The sequence below is a fragment of the Lagopus leucura genome, unplaced genomic scaffold, assembly GCF_019238085.1.
Source record: "Lagopus leucura isolate 7727_CA_CO unplaced genomic scaffold, USGS_WTPT01 Super-Scaffold_100004, whole genome shotgun sequence".
In the NCBI taxonomy this organism is placed as follows: domain Eukaryota; kingdom Metazoa; phylum Chordata; class Aves; order Galliformes; family Phasianidae; genus Lagopus; species Lagopus leucura.
Genome location: NW_024962264.1, coordinates 37,889,724 through 37,905,397, shown reverse-complemented (window position 1 = coordinate 37,905,397; position 15,674 = coordinate 37,889,724). Strand labels below are relative to the sequence as shown.

Here is a 15,674-nt window from a genome sequence, read left to right as displayed (position 1 = left end):
TCTGGACTTGCTACATTACTCAGAATTATGATTTCTGTGGTAAAACAATTTCCAAAAGGCTTCAACATCAAACTCAGAATTTCTCCAAAAAAATTGGTGTTCAGACACAACTTTCAGTGAAGAGACCTAATGACGATAAAACCCAGTTCAGGGAATCCCATTAGCATGCAGAAAGCTATGACCAACATAGTTATTTATAGAGAAGATCCTTAAATCTTGGCGGGGGGAAAACCACAGTAAACAGTTCTCTAAATCGCTACATTACAGCAGGCTGACATTTGTCAGCAACGTCTGCAAAAGGGAATGGAACGTCAGGGCATTAAAAGCTAAAGGTCAGAAGGATCACCATGCCTAGTAGCTGGACTGCTGAAGTTAATAAAAATCCAGCTTTCTCAGAATATACGTAAATGGGCATAATCCACATATGATGTAATTGGTGATGAAAAGAGCAACCTAGAAGCATGTAAGCAGCAAAACATCAAAAAGCAGGCTTCAGAGTGAATATTTCCATTGGGGAGGCGTGCTTATGATCTGGAAAAGTGTAAAGTAAAACAAAAAGAACACTTTTTTTTTTTGTCTAATTACAGTGCCAACACATAACAAAACAGAGTCAGAGTGATATTTGAAGAGGCCACTCTTAAATATTCCTCGTCTTGTAACGAAGTTCTCTGTATGCCTTAATGAGAGGGAGCTGCAAAATTGTTTTTCAGAAGTGAGCCCTGGGCAAAAATTCATTAAAAATGTCACTGAGAAGTCCATCTTGGGAAGAAAGCAGCACGTTCCAGAAAGCAAGGTAAGCTTCTGTCTGTGTCCATGAGACCTGGTGGGCAGGCAAGGAATCGAATCTGCCTTAGAGATGAAGAGATCACAGACACGACTGAATTAACAAATTACTGGACTGTTAATGGCTGAACCATGCAGGCAGAGGGATGCCAGTGCACTAATCTCCTTATCTAGACAGAGTGGATAAAACTTCCAAATAGCACTCACTGATTTGGGATCAGAGATCTGACTAATGAGAGGAGAGGTTGGTACTTCTAGGAAATCTCAGCTCAGCATGACTCTGCCCTGGCAGTGCCCGCCAGCATCCCTGGTTCATCAAGCATCTGTTCATCTCATACTGAAGCTACAGAGCAAGCTTTGCCACAGATACTGAAAAGAGCAATATACTCAGAGCATACAGAGCATCAACAGATACCTAAATAAAAATAAACATCTACACTGAATACATCAGTAGGAACTCAAACACTGAAAGAGTTATGGACTGCAGATGTATTTTTACTTCCAGGAACCTCAGTTTTGACATCTCTTTATTTCTCTAACAGCACATTACCATTACAAACAGTAAGTTCATACACATATTGAGATTTGTGTACATATTACTGTGTAAGTACCCAAACCAAAAATAAATCGAAGATTCCCTACATATTCCTCACCACTAACTCCAATTATTTCTGTTTTTAAACTCAGAACTTGAAAAAATCCAACTGATATTGAAATTCTACAAAAAAATAACATAAAAATATAGGTGCTAATATATAAGAAAACCTGGAGCGCTATTCATAAATCATATCTACTTTTACACAGCACTTGTCTTGTATGAGTGGTTTGGTCTTTATACCGCACATTTAACTTTAGCTATGAAGTTAGTAAAATGAGCCTGCATCAGTCAGAGGTGAACTACAGTGTTACATATGCTTAAAGACCAAAATACCAATAGACTGATGGGCAAAGAGCCAAAAACTAATGCAGAAATCAAACAAATTTCTAAGCAGCACAAACATCCTTGCAATCCTTTATGAATCCGTTTTTAATTCTGCATTTACAATATGAGTTTTTAAAATTTTTTAAATCAAGTATGAATTAGGGATGAAAAAAAAAAAAAGTTTAGTTTTGTTTTTGATGTTACATAGAACACTTCTAAAACCATGAAACTGCCAATATTTGCTCCTACTGAGCTCCATTTCCATATTCTTTGGGAAGTAAGGAGGCAAGCAGGAGAGACATTTCATGACCAGGCACCTGCCGAGGCCAATCATCCCCACAGCCCTGGCAGCAAACCTCCTCTCAGCCTCACAGCAGCCCCCAGCTCTGTGGTTGAAAGTCAAAACCCAGTCTATGCCATCCACACTCTGGACACTTTCTAATAAACACTTATAAAATCATCCATCTAATATTAGACTTCAGCTTTGTTTGATCTCCAAGTTCTTTTCATTGCTGTTGTTTTTAAACAGCAGAATTTCCAAGCTGCAAACATTGTTCTAATCTACGTTCCAAACTAAGATAAAACAAAAGTAAACTAGTTCTTGATCCAGGATGAACTTCAAAGGCAGTGGAAAGTAATCCCAGCACAGTTCTACCCTTCCAATTTCTAAAAGCAAGCAGGCCAAATCACACTGCAATAAAGCCACTTTGTTGAGCTAAATTTTAGCTCATCTTTTATCATTTGTTTTTTTAATAAACAGCATTTAAAAAAATAAAAAAGGAGATGAGAGGGAGAAAAATAAAAGTACCTCTTTTGCTTTCCAGAGATATTTTAAGATAATATTCTTTTCAGGAAAATTGTATGTGCACACATACATGCACACCTATCTCTAAATCAATGCAATTTGTAGTTTAACTCATTCCTAATTAGCTTATAACCATTTGTTTTCCCTCACATGACTATGAAGAAAGCTTGACAAACATCTCTCATTTGGGCCATCCTGTTACTTAGCTTTTATGCAGTAACAAATGAAATACCTAGACTACAGTTATCCATAAGACAAAGGGCTATATACAAAGATGGATGCTGCCTTTTGTCTTTCCTATACTACCTGCCCTGAATCAACTGTAGCTACCAGCAGCTTGCCTGGTGCTGCATCACAACCACTTTGCCAGAGACTATTTTGTAGTCCAACAGCAAATAATGCTTTCCCTGATGATGCAAAAAAGCCTTCAACATCAGATGTAACTTCCACACTCCTAGAATGGAATTGTTTACTCTGAAATTAAAACTTTAAGGGTTCTCTCCAGTTTGATTTTTATCTTTCCAGCACTTCTAATGCACTTTTGCCTATAGCAATTCAAGAACTGCATAAACACAACACAAGTCAACCAGACAACGACCATTAATTACTACCATTCCTGCTTCCCTTTCGGCCTACACCCTTACTTACATTAGAATATTGAAACAAAACACATGAAAAACAAGCAGCATACACACTTACAGAATTAACGTTACAGGAGAACTTTATCTGTTTGATTTGTTTGTGGCTTTGCAATCTCTTCATCAGATATCATCCTGCTTTTGCACATAGCAGTCCCAGCCACAGGGGCTCTCTCTCTCTGCTGTAACACACGCAGACACTACCATTTACACTGTGACCTGTTACTCTGTTGTTGATTGCTGACCCTGCTTCACCTGGGCAAAGCACGATGTAGCAGCAGCATTTAACAGCATGCTCTCACATGCACACAGAGCTCCAAGCATGCTCAGAAGCAGCCCTTTTGTGGTTTACTGAAAACTCAGGGAATAGACCCTTGTCCCACACAAAGAAACCCAAAGATACAGCAGCACATCACCCTGCGATCCAACATGCAAACCTTTGAGTACAAACAGCTCAGTGCTGTGCTCCAGCCAGCCCTAACTAGTGCAGCAGCTTGTCCAAGCTGTTTCTCCCCTGCAAATCAGAAACAAAAACCCCACCTAAACTCAGGCCTTCTAAAAGGCTTTAGAATCTACATTACCACTTCTTCATGAAAAAAAAGAAAAAAAAAAAAGTTTCTGAAAGAGTCACGGGAGCACCTGCTCTTTGTGGCAAATGAGCTTCTTCAGCTCTCACTGGAAACTGAGAGCTGGATCGTATTCCTCACAGCCTTTACTACTGCCGTATTATTCACATAGCCAACAGATTAGCCAGCCAGCCTTCGTACTTGCTTCCAAATCAAGAACGTACATGGCAGTTTTAAAGTCCAGATCAAATTTATACAGCTGAGGTATAAGTGCTCTAATACAGGGTTTGCAGTGGAAACCGCTGACACAACTGATTACAAAAGGGGTTACGAGGCGGCCCTATAACTACGCTGAAGACTTTCCCCAAAGCAACCAGAGCTTAGGTTGAAAAGAAAAAACTTCAATTCCTAGAGCATTTTGCTGTGGCCCATTTCTTCCATTACCAGGAAGCCCTGTCCTCGCCTCTCCCTCTGCCCTGTGCTCCCATCATTTGTGTTCGTCTCCCTGCAGCCCTAGGAGTGCTCCCAGACTAACGCTGCAGTCTGAGGTGAACACATCATGCCAACCATCACTGAAGACAATACATAAAGCAAAGCATCAACTGTACTTCTCAGCCTTATTCTGCACCCCTCTGCCAGCTACCATCCCGGTGAGAGGAATACGCTGCATCCCAGCCTGTTCTCACAGGGCATCCTGCTCTTCTTCAGCCCTTCTCCTCAGCTGCAGCACAGCAGCCGTTTGGCTGAAGATTACCCAAGACAGCCCTTCAACTCACTGCAGCCCACAAAGAGAGGATGGAGGGAGCCCACAGGCACTCAAGCATTTTGCTTGGGAGCAACCCACAAAACCACTCCTCACATTTCATTCTTAGTTCTGCCATTTATCTTCAAAGGAGCACAAGGAGATAGATGGCTGCTGAAAAAAAAAAAAAAAAAAAAGAGGTGTCATCACACAGTGTAAATTACTCTCACACACGATTGAGCTGATGGCAAATAGGATCTAAAAATATTAATTAAGAGTTTAGAGAATAGGATAACTGCACAGTGTACAGGTCTTTTGAATAAGCTGTCTTCTGCTTTTCATCATCTGACACTGAACAGATTCACTTGAATGCCAGGGGATGAAACAGAAGAACAAGCCCAGAGCTTCCCTTGCTTGCTCCAGAATAGGTTGCTAATAAGCAGGCATGGTTTCCAGGTGCTGCTGCCAGAACGGTTATTAGCTGGTACCATTCCTCACTTGTCACAGCTTCACTGATGGTGGTTTCCTCACAGCCCTGATCTTTCACAAGTAGGTTTTGTCCATGCCACCTCCCTCTCTTATGACAGTTCAACTGCTGCACTGTGGCAGCTTCAGAGACAGTGCCGTCAGCTGCTTCACTTTCACAGACATGCTTAACTTCTCTAGGAAGAGGGAAGTAATTAATTAAACAAACCCAGCAATAAATTCCAACATAAATAATGTGTTTATATGTAGCCTAAAGATGTTATTCAGGTACTGAAACATAAGCTAAAATCTAGAAATATCCACTGGGATTCAAAGAACTACCAACATGAATCAAAACTTCCACCCAGTTCACAAAAGGAATAAAGAAACTCTTCTATGGATGTGTATCTCTATGGCAAGGCTAAGTATCTGGTGTTGCTTTTCTGCACCACCAAAAGCACTGAGGAAAGCAAACAGGTCATCACTGAAATGAGACAGGTAAAACCCCTAGGCTTTCTGAATAACAAGATCCAATTAATGTTCTGATTTCGGGAAGAAATAAAGTTGCAGTGTCAGAAATCAAATTGTCAAAAGGATAAGGGCAAAATAATTCAGATATTGCAGCTACAGCTGAATTTGAAAGAAGGTGGGCAATTCCTCCAAATACTTCAATGACAGAAAATGACTTACAGCTAAGTGCTAGAATGCCTGCAGATATTTTGGAGTACAAATTAGAAGATTTTGCAAAGCCTAGTCTCAGAAGGCTCGGTTCCCATACTGTCAGTGTGCCCCAGAGCCCTTTTTATTTTAACTGGCTGGCTACTCCCTGAAGATTATTCTTCTGTTCATACAGTTTACAGAACTAATTCAGGCTTCTCCCTGGGAGAATATATGCCAGTGGGTAAAAATTACTGCCTACTTAATTTCTCAGAGAGACAGAAAGAGGAAACAGAATAAAAACATAGCTAGCAATGCTATGTAAACTTCACATGAGTGCTCTAGCTCTTGCAAGCTTTATGTCTATGGAGACTCCCTTCCAAAGATTTCTGTGCATCCAACACAAATTAATTCCACAACTGAAGCATGCAATTGCTTGGGGCTCTTGAAGAGACATCACCTTAGGAGCCACATGGTTTGCATCATAACAGGAGCTCCCAGTACACTGTTTTTACAACAGTGAGAAGCACTGCTGACTCCAAAATGCTCACAGAGGTAGCAGTCAGGGCCTTGCTCATCAAGGAGGGCAGACGGCATTCATTCCCACAGCATGAAGGCAATACACATGAAGATCCCTGCACTGCATACAGTGGTGCAAATTGTCCTTTCCCAAACAGAATTATCATCACTCATTTATAGATGATAAAATTCAACTGATTGAACATCATCTTGATTCCATATGATTTTCAAGCCTATTATTTAGTCCTAAACAATGAGACACGCCTTTCATGCATCAAATGCAACATCATTGTCCTGCATTTTCCAGGATGTCCTCTTCTACAGGAAACCAAACAGATTAACATTTTATTCTGTTAGTCCTTCCTGTAGGAAGTTGACCTGAGGGATGCAGAGGAGTCTTGCATGTTGCAGCAGTGTGAAGGAAATGCTACTCGTGAAACAATCCCACATGTGAAAGCAAAAGCAAACTGAGAAAGTAAGTGGAGAAGCATGAACTGAAACCTGACCTGAAAGAAATAGCCCTTCACTAGTGGCAAGAAAACGCTACTACAAATTAGATATCTCATGATCTGCTGCTTCACTTTCACAGGCATGCACAAACACATAGGGAAGTCTTGTTTCAAAGACAATATAATTTAGATAATGATAAGCTGTACCACGTAAGTAAAGAGGAAAACAGAGGCAAGTTCAAACACTGTCAGTCTATCTAATGGGTAGAATCTGTACAGGGAGAACAGCTCACCTGAACATTATCTCAAACCAAAATTCTACTGGAATTTCTGCAGAAGTCCACTTTCAAAGCTAAACCCATACGCTGCTATGGGAATCACCACATTTAGGTACATTTAGGAGTCACATGTGAAAAAAAGTGAATTTATTCACAGTTAGTGACATAAGTCCTGACCAGGAGAGGCAAAGTAGATGTGAGGAATATAAATGGGACTGGAAGATCAATATATTTTTATTAAATGTAAGAAGAGATCGCTTTAGAGGATGAAGGAGAAGGGTGAATCAATTCAACAGACAGTGAAGGAAGTCTTGTGGCAACCATATCAAATAGGACTTGGGGAGCACCCCAGACCAAAAGGGAGGAAATTGTGCTAGCGAGAAACAGGAAGGAAGGGACTGGCTGGCAAGTTTTGCAACAGGTCAGAGAATCCATGACCAGTCCTGCAAATATCGCAAATGAAAGGCAGCAACTTTTCAATGTAGCTTCAAAGAAGAGAAGATATACTGCATCACCATCACATAGGTGATTTTGTTTTCTTTTTTTAAATATTACCTATGCCAGAACAACAAAACGATTCCTACATGTATTAAAGCAAGAGACAGAGAACTTCCAGGATTTGTCAAGCAAAAACTTCTAGCACAAAGAAATAAAAGAGAAATAGGAGACATTAAAAGCTAGTGGATATCTAGCTTTTTATACATCAAGGGAATATTAGAGCAGACATTTACTTTTAGACAGACACTTATTGACTGAAAACCCAAAGTATTGCAGAAAGAAGTCCAATAAAAACCCTCAGAAAACAAGAAACACATTTTAAAGGAGTTGTATATTGCTTAATAAATTCATACCAGCTGTTTACAGCTAAGACACAAAAGTCCTTCCCACAAGCTAAAAAAGCTCATGAGCACATATAACAATTTCAAATTTAATTTTGCATTTGTAGATTCCATACATATATACACAAACAACACGGCTTTAGTTTACTTGACTTTAAACGTGACTTTTACATTACTTCAGTTTACACAGATCCAGGTGCATGGGGTTGTTTTTAAAGCAATGTATACTTTACAATAGAAAGTGTTGCACACACGCACACCCTTTATAGTTTGTTTCATCATTTTTGTTGTTGTTTTTTGTTTTGTTTTGTTTTGAAAAACATAGCCACACACACAAATTTAAGGGCATTCTTCCTCTCCACTGGGGACCTGTATGAAATGGCCACATGAAGACGATCAGCTTTTCTTTTTAGGCAGTGCTTGACAAAAAGCACTTCTCCAGGGAAATTGGAAGCTATTCAGGACAAATAGTCTGACAGCAAAATGAAGACCCTCATTCTGGGTATAATTTCTTTATATTTTCCTTTACATGCCATGACCTCTGGACTCTATCCTACAAGTCAAGACACTTGAAACTCAGTTCCGGAAAAAAATCCCCCCTAAATTTTCACTGTAAAGTTTACATTGTGATCACATCTCAGGAGGATAACATTTAAATATTTCCACTCTTGAATTTTGGGAGTAGAAACAAGATCACTTTAAAAAATTCAGCGCAGATCATGGACAAATATGGGCAACAATTCCAGTCTAAACAACACAATACCAAAACTCACTCACTCTTTTCTCCAACCTGATCCAGGACAGATAATACAGAATCTTTGAAGGTGTTAGCATTTTTCCCCTCCTCCTTTTTCTGTTAAATGCAAGTAACTACAAAATAATAATAAATTGCATAGGACTCAGTGGGCTCCGTATGAGCAAGACTGTTGAAGGCAGCAGGGAGATTTTATGCACTGTACCCTCAAACAAATGAAAAAATATTTTCAAATGAACCTGGTATTTAGAACAAATCTTCAAGAAAAACTAGGTAAGTAACAGCCTCTCAAAAGCACATCTTTTCATCTACTGAGGTAAAAAATAAATGAGAAATCCAAGAAACATCTTGGGAAGCAGAGGAGTGCTGCCCTAGCAGAGCTGTGCCAACTTCATGCTCATTGCCATCTAGAGACTTACCCAAGCTGGACCTGCTACCCAGCTCAGTAGAAGATGCAGGTGCCCACTGCCTGAAGGAGGGAAAAACACCTCCCCCTGCCCACCCCATATACTGTGGTGAGATGGGGAATAGTTTCCAAAATTGATGAGGTTCCACCTTTAGTTTGAGAACATAGTAAAATACAAAGTAGAAATATTTCAGTCCTTCTTCCTCTCCCCCTGTCCAACTACCACTAGCCAGGATATGATGCACTGCTCAAAGGCTATCAAGGAATAGTCACCAAAAGAACAAAAAAGATCTGATGGTTCCCCACTCAAGACCATCATTAAACAGCAATGCCATGCCTGCTCTTGTAGGTGGAAAGCAAAAATAAATACACGTACGGAGGCAGAAAGTGAGATACAACATGCAGCCAGTGACCTTTGGCAAGCTACGTCTAACTGCCACGTGAGCTAGTGACATCAAGGATCACAACATTCTGATCCTAAAATGCATTGTTTGCATATTTGCAAATTGGTTTAATGAACCAATTTTAGGAGCAGGCTTTTTCCACATCTATATGACGTTCTTATGCAGTCACTTTCTAAAAGCCAAATGGGTTCAGCAAGGCAATTAAAAAAAAAAAGATACAGAAGGTTATGAGGTCTTCACACAGCCATTCATCATGTCTTCCTCAAAATTAACAGCTTCATACATTCCTTTCCAGCCACCTATTAGGAGGCATCAGATAACTTCTAATTACGCAAGCCACCTGCCTGGCCACCGCAAAGGCTGAGCAGTCTGGAAGTGTTTAATACCTCTCCCCGTGTTCAGTTACAACCTGCATCTCAAGTCCAGGGGCAGGATGGCTTTCCCAGGCAGAAATGGCTTCTCTGCCTCCTGAGCCGCTAGATTTAAATGGCAACATAGCACAGTTACAGCATACCTAAACATAGTTTTGATGCTGACAACATAGGATTTTCCATGCATTAACAGAAACATGTTGTGATAAGACTTTTGAAGAAATAGAATCATATGGTACATAGACATATAAACATATAAACACTGAAATGGCTATAAAAATATTAATTCCTTACTCGAATTTTATACTGGAATTATTTTGTTGTTGAGAAGAAACTTACACATACTAAAATAATTCAAGTTAACCTGGAACAACTACAGGTAAACTAAGCTGCTACTAGTATCAGCAGAAGTCTTGCAACTGGTTACAAGTAGCAGTGAATCCTGAACAAGAACAGCAATAACACTGATAGAAATGTTTTTTCACCTTCTTCCAGTTTCAGGGGCAATAACCGCACCTAAATCTCTTTGGGCAGTAACTGGTGAAGAATGCAATGCTCCTTTATGCACACGTTTTCATCTCTGGGAACAATGCTACAAGCCACCAATGCACAACCACATGGCCACAGGAAGTGAACGAGAGTATGAACTTCTCAACTAGAAACAAAGAATGTGCTACTAAAATAACTATTTAGTTTAACAGGCTTGAGATGCCACAGATGAAATACAATTCATGCCTCAGAACCTCACTATCCCAGTTTCCTCACAGAATACAGACTACTCTGCCTTCTGAGCACAGAGATGAACAGAAGCAAACTGCACAGAGAACAAGCAAAACTGATGTGAGCTGAAGACGGAAAACAAATAAAGCTGGAGACCTTGCAAATAAAACATCTCTGAAGCATCCCTTCATTCCCACTCATAGACAAGGTGAGGGGATACTAGGCTTGTGTGGATTTAGAGCATTTTCTTTTTTTTTTTTTTCTCCGTATTCACATAAAAGTATCTTGTGACTCAGCAGAGTAATTTGGCTGAATTAATACACTGATCATCCATCTTGCAACATGTAAATTACTTGGAATGTGAACTGAAATGGAATTTATGACTTTAAACCAAAGTCCAATCCCTTATTACAAGAAAACTCATGTAACTGGAGGTCTCTGTTGCAAGGGAAGGATTTGAGGGGTAAGCTCCTACAGAAATGCAGACGAAATGTGTCTGAACACACTCCCTGAAACCAATACACCACAATGTAGCCCGAGTCCGAAATCTTGGTCACAGAAGTGACAACAATCCTCAATAGATCTGGTTCTGACCGATTAACTGTACACTTAATGCCCCCCCCCCCCCCAGTCCAAGAACCCTTGGGCCCCTCCTACCCAAACTACAGTCTTGAGACTACACATGAAAATAAGAGAGAGCCTTCCTACAGAGCAGGCCCCGGTTCATTCTGTGGAGCAACGAGCTGAATTGCCCCTGTTGCTTTCAGGCATTATTCTTCTCTTGAGGACAAAGAGGGCTTCAGCCTCCCATTTATAGGAACTCCTTACTACCATGAAATTTACTACATGTTTAATTACCTCTGAAGGACATCTCTCAATAACTAAACATGCCAGAGGATAGAACAGCACTGGCAGCATAGTATTCTGCTGCTGTGGTTCAAGCTGAAGAGCACGACACCCCTATGTTAACAGCAGAGGCACTTACATTGCAAGCCCTTCAGATGCATAAGGAAACCAAGTACACCTCTTCAACCTGCTGTACATAATTGCAGCAAGGAAACCCAAGCTTTGAGAACTGAGAGCAGATAAAGTGCAGATATAATGACAGGAGCACAAGAAGTGTACCAAGGGAGCAAGTTTCCTCCACATTCCAATTAAATTGAGAGGAAGGAGAATGTCTTTTCTGAATAAACAAAACTTAAAGCAGAACATGATCTTCCCCTTTTTCCTCCAGAGCAGACAAAGCTACTGACGCAAACAAAATAAAAGTAGCAAGCAGATACACGAAAATTCTGGTGCAACTGAAAGTTTGAATTCAAGCATCAGAAGGCATGGTGGTTAACCTGTCCAAGGTTTCACCAGATGTCCCTGCAGCTCAGTTCCTGTCACCAGCACTTACTAAATATGAGGTACAGCACTCAGTGAACACAAAATAGCTGTCACTCCCCTCGCTGCAGCAAAAAAAGCCAGGTTTTCATCAGCCTCAAGACAGGACTGACTCAGTACTCAACAGCCTGAGCTGCAGCTGGAGCAGCACTGACAAGTACAATCTGTCGGAAAGCAAAGCAGCTCAACACACCCATAGGAGCCTGAGAGAAGAACGGGATCTATATGTGCGCAACCCAGACCACTGCATACAAATAGGCATACAGGAAGATGAAGAAAAGAACACTCTTAAAGGAAATAAGTATTTGTAAACGAAGCATCACAAAGCTGCACTGCAGGGCATCTCCCTTTAAATCTGAAGCTATCTCAAGCCAGGAAGAAGGGAAAGTTGATTTCCCAGCACAGGTGCAGAAATTCACATTGTTGGGGTTGGATTAGGCAAACATCACCAAAACAAAACAAGAATGTGCTAACCTCCAGTTTACAAAATTAACTTTGAAGTTTTTAATAGCAAAAAGCCCTGCAGTTACTCATAATTCACCCAGAATCCTAATTCTGGGGATCCTAATAGTAAAGCTGACCATCTCACATGGCTGTAACAAAGTATGGCTTTCTGCTGTTTTAGCACAGCACGTGAACAGATGAGCAGGGGCATATGGGCTGGGAAGAACACAGGGTCAGTGCATGGCAGGGCTGTGGCAGAACAGACAGACTGCAGACCGCCCTCCTACACAGGGTTATTATTAGAGATGGGTTTTAGAGCTCACTAAACCATACCAGCCCACTAATGACACTTGCAACCTCAGAGGAAGCTCCCACCTCCTAAACTAGAAGAGAGTTTGGCGTAACACTGAGAAAGATGCAAATGCAAATCCCCACAGAAGAAATCCTAGGCAAGCTCTGAGTTTCTGAGACACACGGTTTGAAGAACTTAGCATTAGCCTTACAGCCAAATGGATCTGTTCCCTGAAGGAAAATACTGCTAGGTATTTTTCCACTCATTTGATCTCTTTTTTTTAGTTGGTAGAATGAAAACTTTACTAGCACAAGCACCCTCTGATTTAAACTCTGCACGATTATATATTTTTAAGTATTAGTTTCTAATTTGAGGACATTTAAGCATGGCCACCTAAAAATTTTATTTCAGTCAAATGCCATTTTAGTTGTATGGAACATCTGCAAATAAAAATAAACAGTCTCTAACTTAATATAGAGATACCTTGGGGGGAAAGCAACAAGAACATCAATCTACAGGCGCATACAGCACAAGAAACAAGCTCTCCTCTAGAGCTGTCACTCTGTTTCAGTTCTAAAAAACCAACAAAAGGTCTAACCCAAAAAACCATGGGAACACAGCAGCAAACCAGACCTAGCAACATCAGGGAGCCCCCAGGAGAGACACACGTGCCCCTGGAGCTACGTGTTGGACAGTGAGCTCCAACTTTGGTATGGGCTGCTCAGCAAGGGGCTAAACTTTCCCCGCATACTCTGGGGAGATGAATGCAAGTTATTTAAAACCCTAGCACATTGAGCTGGCACGTCATGTCAATACACTGCCTGGGGATTACATTACAGTTCTGCTTGACAGTGAACTTTTAGGTCCGTTTCCAGCCCTCTGGTGAAACAAAGCAGGCTGCCAGGCTCCATTTCTGAGAATGACAACTTTTAGTTTACTCTTCTGCCAAATATGAATGTGCAGATCCAGATGCATCCCAAGTAGAAAGCGCAAGAGTTGTTTGTTAAGAGTCTTGGGTTCAAGACGTTACTACGGACAAATGAAATTCAGTTGCAAACTCACTATATTTACGGTGCTCCACGTTCTCTCACAATTTAGATCTGTCTATAAACATTTTAATATTTTGTAGAATGCGTCCCTTCCTCCCCCGGTTTACAAACACTCCTCGGATTTATAGCTTGGGCCTTCACATCTTTCCAGCAGTCAGCAAAATTTTCTTTAAAGCAGAACTAAGGAAAGCATCAATTGCTTCAGCAGTACAGGAAAGTATGGGTGGGAGGCAGGGAGTGCCAGCATGGATGTCAGAAACACAAGCATCACATGCTGTGCATAAGGTTGGGTGAGGCAGGACAGCAGGACATAGTCTAGGCAATAGACAGGCTGTCTCAAAACAGTGAAATTGCCAGCGACACTAAAGGCAGGTGTGGAAAAAGCAAAATATTGAATCATTTCAAATCACTATTGCTTCACATGTTAAGAAAACACTGTCATTTCACATTAAAAAAAGCCCTAAATAAATTACATGAAACAAACCATTATCCTGCACAATACAGCTAGTGAATAGTTCCCTTTAGAGACTACTCAGGTATTGCAAAAATCTTGGCAACAAGAGGAAAAAAAAAAAAAAAGATCAAGTATACAAAAAATATTGTTATATTTTAAAAGAGCATAGAAATAAAAAAAAAGGAGACCTTTGTCACTCATTTTTCAGCAGCATTCAGTTTGGCTCATCACTGTTCCTTTGAGAGCACAGTGAGAAGAAAAATGAGGAAGAGTCTTGAAAACACAAAAAAAAAAAACCACCAAAAACAGTTTGACAACTGTTAAATAAGCTGGTTTTCACAGTAAATTTGAGCATAATTAAACTATTATTTTTGGCCATGCTGTCGTATAGAATGGTGAGGCTGTAGTAAACTATTGCTGCATGAATGAAGTTGCCCTGTGGGATGCAGGCTGAGCCACACTCTTCCCATGGGATTGCCAAAGAACATATTTCTTTTTCTCATGAGCAAGTTTCTGGTCTTGAACCAAAGGTTGCAGTGAGCATCAAGACAAGACAAGACAGAATCTGCCTTGCAATAACTAAAAAAAAATAATAATAATAATAATAATTAAAAAAAAAAATCAATGAAGAACTTCAAGATATTTTGACAAAAGAAAATAATGGCCTTAACAAAATTTCAAAATTCATTCATAGCTCAGAACAGTTAAGTAGAAGCAAAGTAAATTTTTCAGTAAACTATCTCTCAGAAGATATAGCATCTCATCTCTCCCTCAAGGGTGTGGTTGTCACTTTTATTTTTAGCCTGGCTCTACTAATGTAAGATTTTCTTTTTTCCATGTGAAAATATTTGAGGTCTGAGGAGAGGTCCAAGCCTTAGAAAAATTGGAGAGTAGACAAGACAATACAGCTTCAGCAGTGTTCAAAACCAGCAGTGAAATGGAAGGGCAAGGCATGCTTGCAAGGCTAAAATCACCTTCTTATTTCAGTTTGTGGCAAAGCAAAAGAGCAACAAAAGTAAAAGGATAGTTAAGAAAGAGCAGCTTTAGTAGAGAAACATTTATTAACTAAAAAGCCAAAGAAATTGGAGTTCTGGGCTTAGCACAATATCTTTTTAATAAATAAACCACTTAAGTGGTTTAGCCAAGGAAAGCTGTTAGACAGGACCCTCCAGCTGCTCTCAGAAAAGGAGGTGTGCATGATTTTCCTGCAGGTACTATCATCACTCCATGCCAGAGGTGGAACCTCTGAGTTGCTTTTCATTACTTCTCACTGTTCCATCACAAAAAAGCCCTCAGCCCTATAGCAAGGCTGTGTGTCAGCATTAGGAAGGCTCAAGTGTGTGCAGAGTTAGTATTTAAGTGCACAAGCAGAGAAGAAAAGGAATAGAAGGTAAAATCATTTTGGTAATTGCTTATAGGAAAATATCCCTCCAGCCCATGCATATAGATCCCAATACTCTGGTGTTCAAGGGCTCAAAGTTCACCATCTGCTTAGGCGTTAAAGCACTACAGCAGAACTGGCTAGAACCATGTATTTGCCCACAAACAAAATTCTTCACGTAGCCCATAGAAAATATTCATTTGACTGCCAAATTAGTTCTATGCCGCGTTCTTCATTACTCTGCTGGTTTCTGAAGCCAAAATACTTAAACAGTAAGTGAGTAAAATTTTGCTGAAAACAAAAGTCCTATTCATCTCAAAAAAATATTCACTTACTACCATCAAAATATA

At 40.2% G+C, this 15,674-nt stretch overlaps 1 protein-coding gene across 14 annotated transcripts in view; it reads right to left on the bottom strand.

Moving 5' to 3' along the window:
• PDLIM5 (PDZ and LIM domain 5) overlaps positions 1–15,674 on the bottom strand; it is a 115,723-nt gene that overhangs the window by 81,309 nt on the left and 18,740 nt on the right. The window contains exon 1 of one of the 14 annotated variants that reach the window (XM_042870919.1): positions 3,788–3,893. The exons of the other annotated variants lie outside the window; for them this stretch is intronic. The gene's annotated coding sequence lies outside the window, so the exon portion shown is untranslated. Of the gene's footprint in view, positions 1–3,787; positions 3,894–15,674 lie in introns of those variants that run through there. 14 annotated transcript variants of the gene reach the window in all.